Raw genomic sequence first — 19,659 nt, 5'->3', positions numbered from 1 at the left:
TAGGACCATCAGACATCCCTCAAAATAAGCAGTCTTATTCACAGAACAGATGAGCACAAGGGAAGGGAAGCAAAAGTAATATAAAAACAGGGAGGGAGGACCAAACATAAGAGACTCTTAAATATGGAGAACAAACAGAGGGTTACTGGAGGGATTGTGGAAGGGGGGAGGGGCTAAATGGGTAAGGGGTACTAAGGAATCTACTCCTGAAATCACTGTTGCACTATATGCTAACTAATTTGGATATAAATTTTTAAAAATAAAATAAAATTTTAAAAAATTAGCTGAACAAGAAAAAAAATAAGCAGTCTTATTTTGAAAATGGTCTTTGGTCCTCAAGTCAGCCTCTTAATTAACTTTTTCCCAAATATAGGTGTTGCTAGAAAAAGGTCAGCCCTGCCACTGACCAGGTCATAAGGCCATCATCACATCCTTGGTTAACTGAGTGAGCGCTAGTCTCCTCACCAGACTGTGAGCAACCTGGGAGCAGAGTGGTGGTCTTATTCATCTTTGTATCCCCAGCTCCTTGTGCCATTTTGGGCACATCATCAACAAATATTCATGGAAATGAACTGAATTCTCATCCAGTACCACAAGAGAAGCATGCTTTTTCCCACACATGCTTCACATAAGCAAAAAAGAATTACTTTTACATAGAACAAGGGTTTAGCCTGGAGGTAATTTTTGTTAGGGGGGAAAACCCATCAAGCAAAGTTTTAGTGGCAGGATGTATCCCCTGTGCCCACCATTGGAACCAGGATAGAGCAGGATCTCCTGATGAATGGTCCCACGCCAAAACGAATTATAACTGAAGCTCACCATTGCCAGCAACCTCAGAGCACCCAAAGCCAGTGAGAAGAGGGCAAAGAGTGGGTGATTCCACAGATCAAGAGCACACAGAGGTTCTTTACATCAGAATATGGAATAACAGAGATCCTTCCACTTCCACTCCATGGGGCATTAAGTTGTTTGTTTACCCTAATATCAGTCTGGATAGTTATTTGGTTGAGCTGCCATGTGTCAACATGTCAATCAGAAAACAAAGAACACCAGCATGCTAACACGCACACACAACAACCCAGTGGTTAGAGATAACTATTTTAAAATTAAAATTAAAATTTAACTTATCATGTCATTTAAGACATCAAAACGTACCAAGAGTTTCTGACCCTGTTACTTCCAGGGGCTCTTCTGACTCATTTTATTGACTGGCATACATAAATGTGCCAGAACCCAACTTCGTGAACCTGAATGCTTTATAGTATGGGTCTGGTTAGGAAAATGCACCCTCTCTCTTTTCTTATCCCAGTTTGACTCACTTTAATTTCAACCTTTCAAACAGGCTCTCTCCCTGGATTCATCTGAGTTGAAGTTCAGAGCCTCTCTGAGACACTCTGCAAGAGATGGAGAGAACAGTGTGGCCCCAATGCAAGGCAAATGCGTACTTCAAAGGAAGATGAAGTGACTGTCGCTGTATTCTCACCAGGTTGGTCCTGCCTGGGAAAATGGGAAGGGCAAGAGAGGCTCCTGGGAGAGCTGTGAAGGAAAGAGCCTGAGCCCCAGAGAGAGCTCCCTCCAGTCCTAGGGATGACCCTAATTAGCAGAGGGGTCTATCAACGTGGCCAACTTCAGCTAGTCCTCAGGAAGCATTCCTCCTGCTGAGGCAGAGACAGCAGCGGGCCTCACAAGAGCTGGATCACGTGACTGAGTTAGTAGTACCTTGTGAAATAGATCATCAGTCACCAAAGCCTTTTTAGGTAAGAGGGGAAACCAGGTTACCGCTGCCTCTCCTGGGAGAAGTTTTTTCATAGTTCAGATAAAGTGACATATCCAATTTGGATCTGCCTTTGGCACTTTCAGAACTGCTAGAAAGGAGAATAGAGCAAATCCAATCTTGAGAATGACTGTAATTTCTCATTACCTCCCAGGGAGCTCCAGAAGTTGGAAATCATAGACAAACCCTGCAAATCTATAACTTCAGTTAGAAGAATAGCCCCCAGCTTGTGCACCATTGACAGGAGTCAGTGATGTTCTTGAGCCACTAAAAAACGACAACATTCTCCCTGCACAACTGGTCTATGCATTTATACCTGAGGATCTCAGTCCCTGCCTTTCCCCTGCCTTAAAACCCTCTGCACTCTGCCAACCCAAATCCCACTCAACCTTCAAAGGGCAATTATACCCTTCATAAGCCTGCCTTGACGTCACCTATTCTCCTCAACTGTCACCTATCCTCACAAAGGCAAGGATCATCTTATAACCTGTTATGAGTAGAGTCCAACAACATATTAACCTCGATGTAAGACACATTCAATATTTTTGTTCATCGATGAAAAAATGTAAATTCATCATTAGTTTGATTGTTTCTTTAATCATTTCAGCCTGTTTCATACATGGCCTTCCTAGAGCTAAAGCATACTGAACCCAATCACTGAGTACTTTCTTACCAATATCTGGAAAAGTTTGGCGCAAAGTGGAGAGGTCTAGAAATACTCCATAAAGAGACCAGAACACATTGGGACTGGTTTCGCTAAGAAGCTATATATACTGATTCCTAAATCTCTTGTTGCACTGTTTTGATTTCCTTTTGGGAACAACTTGGGACAAGAGTAAGTAAATGAAACATAGAAGTTCTCCATCCTCCTGTCTCCAAACAACTACATACTTCTCCCATCCCGGAGAGTTAGATAGCAATCCTATCCTTCAGAACCTTGAAAAATATACTGTATATAGAAACACAGTGAACAATCTCACTTGAAATCTATTCCAGGGCTGCCTAAACATACTATAAGGAAATCATTCCCTGCACAGATTATGCCCGTTTCATCCTGTCCTGATGTCATTTGAAAATGATTCCCTTACCTGAAGGCAAATCAGTCTAACAGAGGGACACACACATGCTGAGCCACATCATTTTCCACCTCCAATGCTGGGGACTTAGTGCCTTTCATAGACCATCCATTTTGCTTTTCAATCATGCAATCTGAACATTTTCACCAAGGCTTCCCATCATGGATCGATGTAAAAATGTTCCCCCCAGATCTTGACCTGCTGATTGGCAGGGTCAAGAAATGGGAAGAACACTGGGCTGAGATCCGACCCTGACTGCTCACTCGGCAGGGCCAAGAGGAAGCCACGAGAGTCTGGGCTTCCATTTTCTCAGATCTAGTACAAGGAGGCTCTCAAAGTCTTTGGAGCTCTAAAATGCTGAGATTAAAATCCAGCAGGGTAAAAAACAAAAAATTAAAATTAAAAAAGTAATAATAATAAATAAAATCTAGCAGGGTATCTCCAAATATTACTTAGCAACCTGGTGATATAGCAACCGGTGGCCTCCCTTCCCCAGCCCCTCAGTCCCCACAGCCTCCCATAATTGTTTTTTTGTTCAGTCTGAAACACCAAAAAACCAAAATGAAAACAAAACAAAAAACCCACTATAACCCCAACTGGAATTATGTTAAGTAGTTTATAATTTCCCAATCCTTAATTCTTTCAGTATGCAGTTTGGGCTGTTTTTTAGTACTCAGGTCGTTTTGTTTGTTTGGTTTGGTTTTGGGTTTTTTGTTTGTTTATTTATTTATTTATTTATTTATTTATTTATTTATTTATAATCTCTGCACCCATTGTGGGGCTAAAATCCATGACCCCAAGTTCAAGAGTAGCATGCTCTTCCAACTGAGCCCGCCAGGTGCCCCTAGTACTCAGGTCTTTATTTTGAGGGAAAGAAACAAAACTGACTTTTCTTCTGATCTTTTTTTTTTCCCCTGCTAAATGAATATCCCTGGTTGTTATATTTCTTTCCAATGAATATTTGCACTTGGCTGTTCCATGGTCACTTCAAACTCAACCTGTTTTTTTTTTTAATTTTTTTTTAATGTTTTTTATTTATTTTTGAGACAGAGAGAGACAGAGCATGAATGGGGGAGGGTCAGAGACAGAGGGAGACACAGAATCTGAAACAGGCTCCAGGCTCTGAGCTGTCAGCACAGAGCCCGACACGGGGCTCGAATTCACAGACCCTGAGATCATGACCTGAGCTGAAGTTGGATGCTCAACCGACTGAACCACCCAGGCACCCCTCAAGCTGTTTTTATCACACTGGTCATCTTAACCTATCCAGCCTCCTCCTTCAGATTCCTCTAGCTCTGTCATTAGCACTACCATTGACCCAAGCTCAAGACCTCCGAATGAACTTCCTCTCCCCGTCCAGTCTAAAGGAAGTAAAATCCTTCTGAGTCTTTCTTTGTCAGATTTCTTAAATTTCCTCCTTTGCTTTTCATGTTACCTCTTTGTTTCAACCCTGACTCCTCTGTGCCTAAACCTCTGTAGGAGCTTCCCAATTAGTTTATTCAACACTCTAGGCCACTACTAGATTATTTTCCTTTGGTCATTTCTTACTCCTTCTCAAAAACTTGAGTTATAAAATGTAATACATAAATTATTTTTTCAGGGTCCTCCACAATGTCCCTGACCTTCCTCTCCAACCTTGTTTCCAACCTGTAGGGGATAATTCCAGCCTTCTGAGTTAATTCATCACCTACATTCCTGCCTTGTCTCTCCCATTCCTTCTGCCTTGTCTGCCCTCCTCACCCTACCCCAACTGTCAAATCCTTCCTCATTCCCTGAGGTCTAACTCAGGCCCATGACCTCTGGAACTTCCTCCTTCAATCCAATAGTAAATTAGCCCTCCTTTCTTGGGATCCTCTGAACTCAATTGGAACCAAAGCCATGACTTTCTACTGTTATTTATCTTACATAAATAATCTCATTGTCTAAATAGATTATAAACTTCTTGAGAAAAGAGATTATTTCTTCCACCTCTTGGGATCCTTGGTGCCCATTCTGTGTTCTTACATAGAGTAGAATCTCAATAAAAGCTTGTTCAATAAGATGACAAAACTGCCAAACACTGTCAATGATAATTATTTAGCACGTAATCTAATGTGTTAATTAGGTGTAATCAACTATTAGTAATTAATTGGCTAAGTGCTCTCTTACCTAAAAATCTGATAATCAGTAGTCACAGATGTAGAGACTAAGGGAGGAAGAACTTGGCCACAGGAAATCCAGGCTGGGATAGTGGAACAGAGGGATTTAAGGCTCTATCTCAGCCCTAGAGGGCATTTTCAGAGTTACAGGGTCAAAAGTAGATGATCTGTAGTGGCTTAGCCCTTGTCAGATATATATTTAATTAAAATAAGATTAGAATTAGATTATATATATATTATTGTATATATTATATATTTATATGTTATATATTTATATATTCTATATGTATTATCTCTATATATAGAATATATAATTATATATTCTATATTATGTATAATCTTATATATTATTATTATATATATAACATACACACACACACACACACACACACTAGACTAGAATGTTTTGGATTTAGAGGTAAAGTGAATCCTTTTCATCCTTAACCCACTTTGGAATGCACCTTAGCAACATCACTACCTGGGGTTTGCCTACTTCTTTTCTTTAAACATCCACAGGACCTGCCTTCAGCCTGCAGTGTCTGCTATTCATCTGCTTGAGGACCCACACTTCCAGCCTCCTCTAAAGCAAATCGCCTTATAGGCAGTAAAGGAGCCAGCAGATTCAAGATGAATCTGGGGCAGGGCCGGGGGGAGGCCCACCCTTTGAAAGCAGTATTTCCAATCTAGTCCTTGATTCTTTACCTCCTTCCCACACATTCTTTAGGTGGGGTCCTTTGTCTAGGCTGTGGTTTGTGGAGCTGAAGAGAAAACTACTGAAGATCTGGATGCAAAATTCACATGCAAAACAAATCCCTGCTTGGTAAATTCCTGTAAATTCAATTATCAAAGCTTTTTGACTTTATTGTTAACAGCCGTAATTCCCATGGGGGAAAAAATGAGATAAATAGGTAGATGCAGTACATTTGAAAAATCATTCAAATGCTGAAATAGAACGTTTAGACTCACAGAAGCAAGAGAAGCTCATTGGTGAAAATCTTAGGACACGAAAGATGTGAGAAGGGAAAGCTAGATTGAAACCCAAACTCTTACACACCTCCACCAGGGCCTATTTCATTCCTATCTCTTGGCAACTTCAAGGTCTTCTCAAATTTACAATATCCCATAATCATATAGCAAGGATAAAAAGGCTCCAAGGCTTTGGGTCACCTTATTAGAAAGGCCTTCCCTGACCACATGTTAAGAGCAGGACCCAGCCTCCACTGCCCATCTCTCTTCCATTGCCTCATTTTTCTCGATGCATTTCCCAGCAAATGACAGCGCTATCTATTTATCGTTCATTGACCATCTTGACCCACCACCTCCAGTTCATTAGGGCATGGGCAGTTTTATTCACTCTGCATTCTCTGAAGTCTGACACAAGATCCAGCATAGAATAGGTTCAAGTAAATAGGTGTTAAATAAATGAATGAACCAATATCATAGTTTGGAGACACCAAGCCAAACCAAACCAGAATTACTTGCAGCACAAACTAAAGATGCAGCATATAGTGGTAAAGAAAATCAGAACTGAAGGATTACGTTGACATCAGCCAGCCAAACCCTGTTGCTTCAGGAATGAAGAAAATGAGGTCAAGCGGTTAAGTGACTTGACTAAATCCTAAGCTCTTGTTTGGACAGAAATAATAAAATGAGTCATTCAGAGGCCCTGGTTACCACCACAGGAGCCAGAATCTGGAGCTTGCCTCTGCAGGCAGCCTCCGTCCAGCTGTGGCATGGGGGAGCCCCCAGCAACCAGCAGGGCCTGAACACCAGTTACAGCCGGATAAAGGACCGGCATGCACCAGTCTATCAGAGGCAGTAACAGAGCTCTGGAAATGGGAGAGGGAGAAAACTATGTTTGTCAGGACTTCTCTCAAGGAAAGTATCCTGTGTGATTGAAAGGAATGCTTGATCAACATTATGAGGGTGTGTGGGTACGGGCACGCGGGTGTGTTTGGGGATGGGGGTGATGGGCTGTCCTATGTGCAGTCTTTTTTTTTTTTAATCTTTTTTATTTTTTTAATCTTTATTTATTTTTGAGAGAGCGAGAGAGATAGAGCTTGAGCAGGGGAGGGGCAGAGAGAGGGAGACACAGAATTTGAAGCAGGCTCCAGGCTCTGAGCTGTCAGCACAGAGCCCGACCGGAGTCAAAGGAGAGGGGGGCTTGAACCCACAAACCATGAGATCATGACCTGAGCTGAAATCCCACGCCTTAACCAACTGAGCCACCCAGTCGTCCCATAATTCTTTTTTTTTTTTTTTAAGTAGTTTCCACAGCCAACCTGGGGCTTGAACTCACGACCCTGAATTTAAGAGTCACATGTTCTACTGACTGAGTGAGTCAAGCGCCCCCTAGATGCAGTCTTAAGTAGCAACAAATGGTCACCAAAAAGCCTTCTAAGAAAGGTGAGTACGGTTTCCTAGTAAAATGTTTTGCTGAGAGCTGTAGAGTGAGGCTGCAGCTGAGCTGCTATTGATTCTGGATGGGAGGCCAAGTAATGCCCTTCAGGGGCCTCATTTTTCGCTCTTCCTCCATGAAGGAATCAGCTTGTCCTTTATTCAAATGTTGAAAATTGATAGTAAATCCGTTTGAATGAGTATCAGATTTTTAGCCTGCCTCAGGTGTCTTGATCCTTAATTTTATATCTTAGGAGCCCCTTCTCACTAACTCTAGCTCATTGGCTCTGCAAATCACAATCTCGTCATATCCTTTCCAGCATTCTGGTCTGGAACCTTGGAGAGGCTGCATGGGTGGGGCTCCCCATGTGTCCCTGTGCCAACCAGACACTAGCTGATATAATGTTGCTACTTGTAGCAGCTATCAACTGAACCAGTTGAACTTACTTGATTTGTTTCTCTATTTCATAGTATTTAAAATGAAACATTATAGTAGTTAGTATATGTGGTATAGATGTGTAGATGGTCACAGTTCATGCATTCATCAAACACTTGGCTCTGTACCTTTGTTTATCCCGTTCTTTATGCTTCAAGTATCTTTCCTTGCCTGAAGAAGTATTTCTCATCCTTCAAGGCTCAATTCAAGCACCTTTCCCTATGAAGCCTGCCCTGATCTTCCAAGTCATCTTTAGTCAACCCCTCTTCTACTACATTCTCACGCTATACTGTTAGTATCTCTCCCTGCTAGGCATTGTAGGCTACAGTCTCTCTGTCTGATTCCCGTGGGATACTGTCAGCCCCACTAGGGCAGGGACCATTTCTTATTCATATCCATTGTACCCAGTGGGTACAGTGAATTCTTACCAAACTAGAGAGCTGGACTTTAAGCCTCAGGATAAATATAGATCATCTCCTTATTTGGCAATTTTACTTAACAGTAAGCAACTTAAAAATATACATTCTTAAATGCTGAGATATTTTATAGAGGGGCATGCAAAAATTAGCTTGGCTTTTAAAGGTGAATACATTTATATTATTTGTTCACATTCCTCTGACGTGAAGTTTGAGAATGTTTTGTGATGAATGCTCAACACAAGTTTGAGTTGAATTTAATTCAATTCCAGAGGATGTTGATGGTTAATGATTATTTTTCCCTAAAGCAAACAACAATAGGGAGAGATTGGTAAAAGGGTACAAACTCTCAGCTATAAGATGAATAAAGTCTGAGGGTCTAATGTATAACATAGTGACTATAATTAATAATACTATATTTTATAGTTGAAATTTTCCTTTTTATTTTTAAAGTTTATTTATTTAAGTAATCTCTATAACCAACATGGGACTTGAACCCACAACCCTGAGATCAAGAGTCAGGTGCTCTTCCTACGAAGTCAGCCAGGTGCCCCTATAATTGAAATTTTCTGAGAGTAGAACTTAATGTTCTCACAAAAAAAAAAAAACACAAAAAAAAAACAAAAAACAAAGCAAAACAAAAAAAACGGTAAATATGTGAGGTGATGGATGTGTTATTTAACTCAATGGAGGAAATCCTTTCATTGTATATACATATAACAAATCAGCTGGTTAAATACATTACAATTTTATTTGTCAGTTATTCCTCACTAAAGCTGAGGGAAAAAGAAAACAGTACAGAACTTTATTTATTCATAGTAATAGCAAGGAGATACATTTTTGTTTTAAATTAATAAGCTAGAAAAGGCAAGCTGGAAAAGTCAATGCTATTTTACCTAAAATTATAAATTCTGTTTTAACATAAATTCACTGTCTAAACATATGGACCAGGAAATCTTTTGGAGCAACTACCCTTTGGCAAAGACCAAATGCTTCTTTGTATTAAAAAAAACATATATACATATGATCCATCATACACACAAAAGTGCCTATTCAATATATATGTAAGTTTAGTCTTCAAAGCTCCTACAGCATCTAATAAGTAAAATTTTAATTAATAATAAATATTTATCAAGTAAATATCCTTGAGACATTATAGTCTTTCCTCAGTTATGAAGCCACTGCCAAGCAGTAGGAGGCGAGACTACAGATGGATTTTTACCTGGGTATATTAGGTTAGGTAGAGTCAAAAAGAAATAAACTAGCTATGGAATTATTTGTAAGCCTTGCTCTAGTTGTATTACTTTGAAACCTAAATTACAAAAATAATTATAAAAGAAATACATATACTCAGTGTAGAAATACTGAAACCAACTGATTTTATCCTCCTCTCTTTGCTACTCTTTGCGGGTGGAAGAGTTGCTAGGAAAGTGAACAGTCCACCAGGAGTTACTAGAGTCCATGCAGAAGGCAGGGGGTGTGCAGACCAGGAGTGAGTGATATACCCTGAGTGACTGACACTAGTCTGGTTCTACATGGGACTCCCTGCATTGAGGGCGCAAACTGCTGCCCAAATTTTGAGTTTTATCTTACACACACCATCTCCGAGCTTCGTTCTCCCAATCTCCTTTGCAAAACCAAAGACTTTGCAATGAATTCCATCTGATTTTTAGCAACATATCTTTTTAATAGCATATGGTTTCATCACTGATCCTCCAACAAGTCTGAATCAAGTGGTCTTTTCTCTTTTTTCTACCTTATTCTATCATCTAACTTATTATTCTATCATCTAACTTATTATTCCCATGTTCATTTGTTAAATCATACATTAATTATAGGCTTCTTACCTACCTATGAAAATCTTAGTCAGAATCCTTCAGTGACTCCTAAAGTTCAGACGTCCTCATGCAGTGGACCTCTACCTTCATCTGGCCTCTATGTCAGTCACTGTCAGGGCTCCTATCACAGAGACAGTCTTGTGGTTCCCTGTCTTTTCTAGCCTCTCTAGCCTCTGGGCTTTATAAAGTTGTTCCTCGGTGGACATCCTTCCCTTACTCTGGGTTAGCTCCTTGTGTCTGTCAAAGTCAGTGCAAGTACCACTCTTCCCTGTCTTTCTTGACATGCCTTGCTAAAGGTAAGCCCTTGCTTTTTTTGTGCTGCCTTAGGGTTTTGTCCACAGAAATACTATGTTCACATGGTATTTATGTGAAAGTATTCACTTAAAAATCTTACTTCTACAAAAGGCAAGGGCCCATATACTCTCAGGGTGTCCATGAATCCCCTGAATTATAGGCAGAATTTTATGGGGGTTCATTTTCTTCTGGGAGAAGATTCAGACTTCACATCAGACTCTCAACAAAGTCCATATTTACCCTCTCACAACCAAACTAAGAACACTGCACTAGACTAAGAGTCCCTAGGAATCAGAAAGTCAGTTCTATACTTCTTTGAATCTCTACAATTAGATGGCTAACGTTAGATGAATGAACATTGCCGTTATTTTTTTTATGTTTATTTATTTATTTGGGGGGGGGAGCAGGGGAGGGGCAGAGGGACGGAGAGAGAGAATCCCAAGTAGGCTCCGTGCCATCAGTGCACAGCCCTATGTGGGGCTTCAACTCACAAACCACGAGATCATGACCTGAGCTGAAATCAAGAGTCGGTTGTATAACCAACTGAGCCACCCAGGCACCTCAACATTTCAGTTACTATTTAGAGGTAGACGTTTATATTTGTAGATATATAGTAAATTCAACCTCCTCCATTCATCGATGTTTTTAAGCAGACAGGAAGTGTGATACAGTAAAAAGTACATTAGTCAAAAGGAAAAATATAGAAACATTTATGCCAAATTAGTAGCAGTGGTTATGCTTGGAAAGGGGAACGGGCTAGGGGTGAGATGGGCTTTCATACTTATGTTCTTCTGTCTTGATCAAGTTTGTTTTATAATGTGTGCTTTTTAGTTTTGAAACTTAAAAATAATGTTTTAAACCATAGGACTTTCTCCTTAAGTTCATGAGACATCTAACTTCAAATTGCACATCTGCTACTTATTTAGTGTTGTGCCGCTGGGAATGTTACTTACCCTTTATAAGCCTACACATCCTCAATTGTAACATGAGGTTAATACTTACCTATCCCACATAGTTATCACATTACAAAGCCTAGTATGAAGTAGGGACTCAGTAAATATTAGTTTAATGCAAATTTTGTTGTCCTTTAGGTGTTTTGATTTTTTTTTTTTTTTTGCCCTGCCCAAAGACATCCACAATAGAACTCAATGAAAATATCGTTCACTATTGTCTCAATACTGTAAGCATTCATACATTTGGCAAAAGTCTGATGTAACATGGCTGGTTTATAAGGCGGCTGTTAGCTCTGATTGCTAACTAATAAGGAATCCCATGATATATTTGCTTGTTTTTAAACAAAGAGAAGTTACAAGATTCTTAAGAAATTTATAAATGTTTACATTTACATTTATAAATAAAGTACAAGGACACTGGTTTAAGCTAAGCTCTCCGTTCATCTGTGTGGTTACTAGAAACAGGTTCTTTGAAATATTCACTCACCTCGTGGCCTGTCTCCACCAGTAGACATCACACCATGTTTTGTGAAGTCTTTCTGATTTTTCTAGAGGTTCTACAAGAAATAAAATGCCATTGATAATGATAGGTACCTTGTAATTTATACCACCCTTTGTTTTAATAATTTTATAACTAAAGGTTTTTATTTTATATTCAATAGATTGCTGTTAAAAAATTCTAATCATTTAATAACATATCAAGTAGAAAGTAAAAGTTCTTGTTTCTTTGAGTCTTTCCATTTTTAAGTCACTTGGTGTTGAGGAGACACTCAACTATTATTATTAACGCAACTATTATTGACAAATACAAATGAGCTCAACTATTATTGACTAATAAAAATAAATTTGTATGTATTTCAAATCAGCTGAAGTACTCCAACATTCAGAGCAGTTCATCTGACCCTAAAATAATGAAAGCCACAAATGTAGAGATTTTCCTAAGCATCCCACATTAAATGAAATCACCTACTTCAAGTGACAAGTGGAATAGGTTTGTAATAGGTTTTTCTGCTGGGGCTAATTGAGGTGATCCACGGTTAAAATTAAGTGGAAACCCATTTGGAAAATACCCTATGAGTATATGGGTGTTTTTTTTTTTTTTTTTGAGTAATACAGCAGGTTTCAACCCAGCTATATGTTCTATTTATTTTTCATTATCTGAAACTCCTTGGGAAGTTTGGCCAAGTGACAGAATCTTTCTGGGCGTTGGTTTCTTGATCTGTATAATTGGCATAATAACAATAACAATGCAGATGTGAGGATGAAAGGAGATGAAGGTTGGGGGCCAGAGGCTGGAATGTGGGCCCTTGGGGGACCAGAGGCTTACTTGGCCACCTTTGTCTGTTTTTTTTTTTTTTTTTTTTTGTCACCGTCATCATTTTGTCAAGGTTCGCTCCTATATCCAAAGAGACTCTATGTTTATTTCGAGCTTGGTCTGCTCTTTTGTTTTCCTTTTAACTTTACAGAAAATTTTCTTAAAATGATCCTTTTTGGGGTAGGCTGGGTGGCTCAGTTGATTAAGTGTCCAACTTCAGCTCAGGTCATGATCTCGCGGTTCGTGGGTTGGAGCCCCGCAATCGAGCTCTGTGCTGACAGCTCAGAGCCTGGATCCTGCTTCGGATTCTGTGTCTACCTCTCTCTCTGCCCCTCCTCTCTCTCTCTGTCTCTCTTTCTCAAAAATAAATAAACATTACAAAAATTTTCAAAAATGTTCCTTTTTGGGCATAATGCTGTTCTTTGTCCTGAAGGAATATAAGGGACAATGTAAGGCCTGATATTTGCTCTGTCAGATGCTGCTCATTGCCACCCAGTGTTCCTTTTTCTTTAGTAACCCAGTTAAAAAACTACATTCCCCCTTCTCCTTCACTGCTAGGTATAACCACAAGAATAGATTCTACCCCTGAAGTAGTAGAAATAATGACAGTGATCTCTGAGAAGTCTCCTCAAAAGAGAGAACACATCTTTTTCTTCCTACTTTTCCTTCCTGCTGTCCAAATGCAAATGAGCCAGGGAAGTCTGAGCAACCCTCTGGACCAAGAGGGAGGCACTACAGACAGCAGAAGAACAGGATCAAAGGAACCAGGATCCTTCCCACAAGGACCTGCTCTAACAGCTTTGGATTGCCTACCTCTGGGTTTGTTTTTTGTTTTGTTTTGTTTTTTAAGTAGGCTGCATGCCCGATGTACAGCTTGAACTCACAACCCTGTCATCAAGAGTCACTGACTCTTAGCTGTCATCATCAAGACAGCATGGTATGGCACAAAAACAGACACATAGACCAATGGAATAGAATAGAAACCCCAGAACTAGACCCACAAACGTATGGCCAACTAATCTTTGACAAAGCAGGAAAGAGTCACTGACTCTTGACTCCTGACTGAGCCAGCCGGGCACCCCTGAGCTTTTTTTTTTTTTTAACGTAAAAGATAAACTTCTAGCTTGTTTAAGCCACTATTCTTTTGCTTTTCCATCATATACAGATGAACCCAAACTTATTGAGATGCTGGCCTTCTAGGAAATAGTCTTAAACCAAGAAGCTTTTTTAATTCTTGAAAGTTTTCTCTCCTTTGAGCCTGTGCGTCCCTTCTTACTTAACAATGAATTCTCCACTCTTCAGAAGCCTCTAAAGTGTCACTCCAGTCCTTGTTTTTACCTTCCTCCCTTGCAACACCCACATTTTGAATTTTATACACTCATTTGAGCTCTTCAGATAGGAACTTGAAAAATGGGGCCATTCTATTGGGTAAGAAAGAAGGAAGTTTGGCTAAAATTACGTTTTTAGCTTTTTGTGGATTAAAGGGAAAATAGTTCATTTCAATTGAGCAAGCATTTATTAAGGACATATCATGTAAAAAGCCCTGTGCCAGGCAGTAGGAGAAATAGAAAGGTGACATTACTCCTCCTTCAAGGAGACACATGAGTAACTACAGCATGTGATGGGCAGTAAGAAATGCAAGAAGAAAAATATAAGGTGCCTAAAACTTTCACAGGAAAAAGGATGAGTTCCAGTTGTGGGGATTATGGAAAATTTCATGAAGAAGATAGGATTTGAACTGCGGTTTGAACAATATGTAGAAATGGTTAAAAGAGGAGCAGCAAAGGAACAGAGGTAGAAAGGCACAAGGCAGAGGTGCATCTGGAGATTCTAAGGAGTGTGAAGGGTAGAGGAGGAGGAAACACTAGACTGGTAGACTGAGGACAGATACAGGGCCATGAATATCTTTTTGGGAGCCTGCTCTTCGGTAGAGAGAATGAGGAGTCACTGAAAGATTTTAAACAAGAGAGTAGGCCCATCATGTGACTTCAGTAAGAAGATGCCTCCTAAAAAAGGCATGACAGAGGAAATACCAGCTGCAAAGAGGCCGGTGAGTAGAGAGTAGGAGGTAAAGATGCTCTGAATTAGAGAAGCAACCATTAGAAAGGACAGGAAGACACAGAAGCAACATTTCAGAGATTACTGCATGAGCTAAATGTGTACGTTGCCTAGGAAAAAGATTTGGATTGTAATTCTCAGAGTCAGATGTGAAGAATATACCCATTAAGAAATTTTTAAAATTACACTTATTTGAATTAAACTAAAAGGAGGCTGAATATGCTGTAATAATGAACTTTCTGGTTCTACAATTTTATCAGAACCTTAACTTCTATTATCCTTAGATGTCAATGGGGGAGTGCATGAATAACTGGTAGATAGGGAAAGAGTATTGAAAAGTATCTTAGCAAAGAAATACAATCATCCCTTCCTTCCCATTGTTCATCCTCTGCCCAGGTATTATGGTGAATAGCAGGTGTCAGCCTACCTTACACAGTAAAGCTTTTCCACTTCTCCCCAATTATCCCTTTACCACCCTTACGTGCCATCTCTACCCACCCCGTCCACCCACACATTCCATTAGGAATCCAGTGAAAATTTAAGAGAAAGAGGAAGCTTTCTAGAGAACATAAGAATTTGCTAACATTTGCCTCTTCCTTGCTCGCTTAAAACCATGCCAGCATAGCCTGAGGAAACATGGAAAGAGCTGGCACAGACCCATATAAGCGCATTGTATTCTCAAATAGCTTTGAGATAACTAACCTCCACCCCACGAAATCCTAAAGCACTACTTCCTCATTCCCAGGGGATAAATTCTAGAGATGTCCTCAGATGAACAAATTTGAGCATCTACTCGGCTGCCAATTTCTCTTTTTATTTTTCTGATTATTTTAGGAAGACTTAAAAGGGTGTTAATATTTACTACCTCTCCTTTCTCAATAAGGGGAGGAGCAGATAACAAAATAATCAGAAGAGTGTCCTATGTAATATTGAGCAATTCATGGTTTAGTTCATTTTATTTGGGGCACTGAGAAGAAAGCACCTTACAGATAAAATAATGAGGATTTTTTTCTTCCATGGTTCCCAAGGTGATTTCTGGCACTCTTGAAAGCACAAATGATTAATCAATTAATCAAGTCATTAGGGACAAGCAGCAGTAATGTGACTATCAAACTATGGATATTGGACAAACTGTATTCCCATGTAAAGTGTGTGTGTGTGTGTGTGTGTGTGTGTGTGTGTGTGTGTGTGTGTGAGGAGGTGGTCAGTTGGAGAATCAGTACCTTCAACATTGTCCCTGAGAAAAGATTAGCAGGAATTATTGATTCTTATATTTTATAAAAATCCAGAAACTGAGAAAAGTATTGGGAAACTCATGCTCCAGTCCTTAAATTCAGAATCAAAGATTCTTAACCTGGGGTCCATAGATTAAAATTCAGACCATCTGTAAATCTCCTAATACTGTTTGCAAAATTTTGTGTGATTTTACAATTTTTTTTTTAGAGAGGAAGGAAGAAAGGAAGACTTTTTTGTGTGCCCATTGCTTGGAGTTTACTAGTTTACTGCTATATTGATATTCACTCTTGTATACAGAGAAGAGAGAAGGAAGGAAGAGGAATAAAGAGAAACAAGGAGTCTCATCAGTTCTGTCCCAAATCAAATCAACCAAACGTATGTGAAATTTGTACAAAGTATTTACCTGTTAACTTTTATGTGATACTTGTATTAAAAGTTAACAATAGTATAATCATTTTCCTTTCAAAAGCCTCTGAAGTTTCAGGCTGGTTTAGATTGCATTTTCAGAGTCCATGGTATTAACAAAAATGTAGATATTAATTAAATTCATAGAAACTGTTTAGAATAAACGTGTCAAAAGATTTCTCTAGTATAAATTTCTGATCATTTCTGTTAAATCCTTCAGAAGTACCTTCAATGAAATAGCTATACCATTTGCAGCAATGTAATTTTGTATTGAAAGGAGCTATTTAAAAAGACGAAAGGGTAATAAAAAGATGTATTTCTATATTTTCAGAATACTAGTTTTAGCATATAAAAACACATATAATTCCACTACTAATTATAATGGAATGCTATTCTCATTTAAGTAAAGAATAGAAAGCTTTCAAGTGAAACCCAGTTCTTCTCATCATGCTCCCAAAACCCCACAAAGAGTTAGAATTAAGTTTCTAATGTCCCTGTGTAATTAATCAGCACACATTATTCTGTACATAGAGAAGTGAACTCTGATAGAATCTTTGGTCTCTTTTATGTGTTACAAAAGGCATTTCTAATCTTTTTTATTCGTTATTCTTAGTCCCAAAGAGGCATATACATGTTGGATTTATCTGCCTTGTAAATCAAGAATCCTGTCATTTTTTTCTTTAAGATTGTTATCAAAATTTAATTCCGCTTCAGATTAATATGTAAACGTGCAACTCTTTAGTCCCCAAATGTTTCATTAGTTGATAACTTGCAAAGGCAGATAATGATATAATTTAAACATTAAGCAAGAAAATATATGAATATTTTACAAATTGTTAGAACTTTTAAATAGTTATTTCTTTAAATAGCTAGCTTAAATAAATGTTGGCATGGTTTGAATCTAAATTAGTAAGGATTTATGGGATTTCTTCTTTTATGAAAATATTTCCCCTCTCAATGCCTTTCAAAGCACATAATAGCACACACTTACCCCATGTTGCTTGCTGTGGTTATATCATCCTCAGATCAAGGCTTATCTGGATTCTAAATTAATTTAAAGGTTATATAAAAAAAAAAAAAAAAAAAAAAAAAAAAAGGAGAGGTTTGACTTCCCCGGAAACGAGACTGTCATATGCTAACTAGGCTTTTAAATGAGGAAAACTAGTGTCTCTTCTAATTATATAAGCTCCAGGTCAAATTCTAGCATCAACTAATCAACTGAACTGCATTTAGTTTCAAGGAGTAAAAGAAAGATAATTGTTTAAAAGGAATGACTTTGTTATCTTAGAAAACTGGAAACTTCAGCATTAAAAAGTTATATCAAAAAGTTAAAGATTTTAAGACCAAAGTATATATCTTGTTGCCTTAAATACTTTTAAAGAAAAATATTATGAAAATTTTAGTTTGCAGTAAAACAGATATTTTCCTATATTTTCCAGAAGTTTTGAAATAACATTATATGTCCTGTTCCCTGAAAACAGCCTCTCACTTTATCTTAATTTGTATGAATTACAATACAATACTATTTAATTCTAAAATATACCAATTGATGCTAAGCAACAAATCCAAAAGTGTCTAGTTTTAATTTTTTTAATGTTTATTTTTGAGAGAGACAGAGACAGAGTATGAGCAGGCAAGGGGTAGAGAGAGGGAGACACAGAATCTGAAGCAGGTCCCAGGCTCTGAGCTGTCAGCACAGAGCCCAACGTGGGGCTTGAACTCATGAACTGTGAAATCATGACCTGAGCCCAAGTTGGACACTTAACAGACACGAGCCACCCAGGCACTCCCAAAAGTGTCTAATTTTAAAAATGTATCTTTGAACAGTTAAAAATAGGGTATTTTGAAATTAAATACATGATCTATGATTATGAAAAACTAACACAAATACCACTTTTATTTATATATATTTTTTGAGAGAGAGAGAGATTGAGTGCACAAGCAGGGGAGGGGCTAAGACAGAGAGAGAGAGAGAGAGAGAGAGAGAGAGAGAGAGAGAGAGAGAAACTTAAGCAGGCTCCACACTCAGCACTCAGCATGGAACCTGACATGGGGCTCGTTCTCACAACTGTGAGATCATGTCCTGAGCCAAGATCAAGAGTTGGACGCTTAACTGACTGAGCCACCCAAGCACCCCTTTATTTATATATTTTAAAAAACATTTTAACCCAGATTTATAGTAGTACAACAGAAATTTTTTTTAATTTAGCAATGATATATTGAGAAGTACAAATTTCAATAAGGTTTTGAATGAAGAAATATGATATGGAAGCTATTGTTTACACCATTTGTCAGTTTTGGAAAATAGTTTCAGCAAACCCTCAGGTCTTTATTGTAGTTTTATTGTAGTTTATTGTAGTTTTAACATGTAGTTTTCATATACTGCTCTGATAATTTTTAAATTATATTATCTACAAGGTAAAGAAGCTTCCTTGGCATAGAATATGTGAGGACACATAGTTCTACTTTTGACGAAATTGAAATATAATTCACATACCACACATAAAATTTGCCCTTTTAATGTGAACAATCAAGTGTTTTTTAGTATTCCCAAGGTTGTGTGATCATCACCACTATTTCCAGAAATTTCCATCACCCCACAAAGAAACCCATGCGTTCCAATTCCTCCCTCCCACAGCAACCACTAATCTACTTCCTATCTCTCTGGATTTGCCTATTCTGGACATTTCACATAAAGGCTAATCTGTGGCCTTTTGCAACTGGCTTCTTTCACTTAGTATAATGTTTTCAAGGTTCATCTGTCTTGTAGCATGGTCAGTACTTCATTCCTTTTTATGACTGAACATTCCTTTCTATGGATATCCCACACTTCGTTTATCCATTCATCAGTTGATGGACAGTTAGGTTGTTTCCAATATTGAGCTGTTACGAGCAATGCTGCTATGAACATTCCCATACAGGCCAATTCTTTGGGGGAATGTCCCCAAGGTAGGAATTGCTGGATCATATGAGAACTACATGTCTAACTTTTTGAGAAACTGTTTTCCATAGCAACCGTACCATTTTACATTCCTGCCAGAACTGTTGGCAGTTTCCAATTTCTCCCTATCATTGCCAACCTTTGTTGTGTCTTTTTTAATATAGCCTACTGATTGTAAAGTCCTGTCTTATTGTAGGTTTAATTCACATTTTCCAAGAGAGTAATGATGTTGAGCATCTTTTCATTTGCTTATTAGATATTTGCATATCTTCTTTGAAGACCGGTCTATTCAACCATTTTTTAATTGGGTTTGTGTTTTTATTTACATACATTTACGTATGAGTTCTTTACATACTCTTGTGTTTTTATTTACATACATTTA

General features: G+C 38.4%; 1 protein-coding gene across 1 annotated transcript in view; it reads right to left on the bottom strand.

The window, feature by feature from the left end:
• Nucleotides 1-17,454, bottom strand: part of ARHGEF33 (Rho guanine nucleotide exchange factor 33) — a 75,453-nt gene extending 57,999 nt beyond the window's left edge. Inside the window, exons 1-2 of the mRNA XM_040496881.1 lie at nucleotides 17,328-17,454; nucleotides 11,810-11,879 (exon numbers count right to left, since the gene is read on the bottom strand). The gene's annotated coding sequence lies outside the window, so the exon portion shown is untranslated. The remainder of the gene's footprint in view (nucleotides 1-11,809; nucleotides 11,880-17,327) is intronic.
• Between the last annotated feature and the right edge of the window lie 2,205 nt (nucleotides 17,455-19,659).

The sequence above is a fragment of the Herpailurus yagouaroundi genome, unplaced genomic scaffold (genome assembly GCF_014898765.1).
Source record: "Herpailurus yagouaroundi ecotype Mexico unplaced genomic scaffold, PumYag 188, whole genome shotgun sequence".
In the NCBI taxonomy this organism is placed as follows: domain Eukaryota; kingdom Metazoa; phylum Chordata; class Mammalia; order Carnivora; family Felidae; genus Herpailurus; species Herpailurus yagouaroundi.
This window is presented reverse-complemented; position numbering and strand designations above follow the sequence as displayed.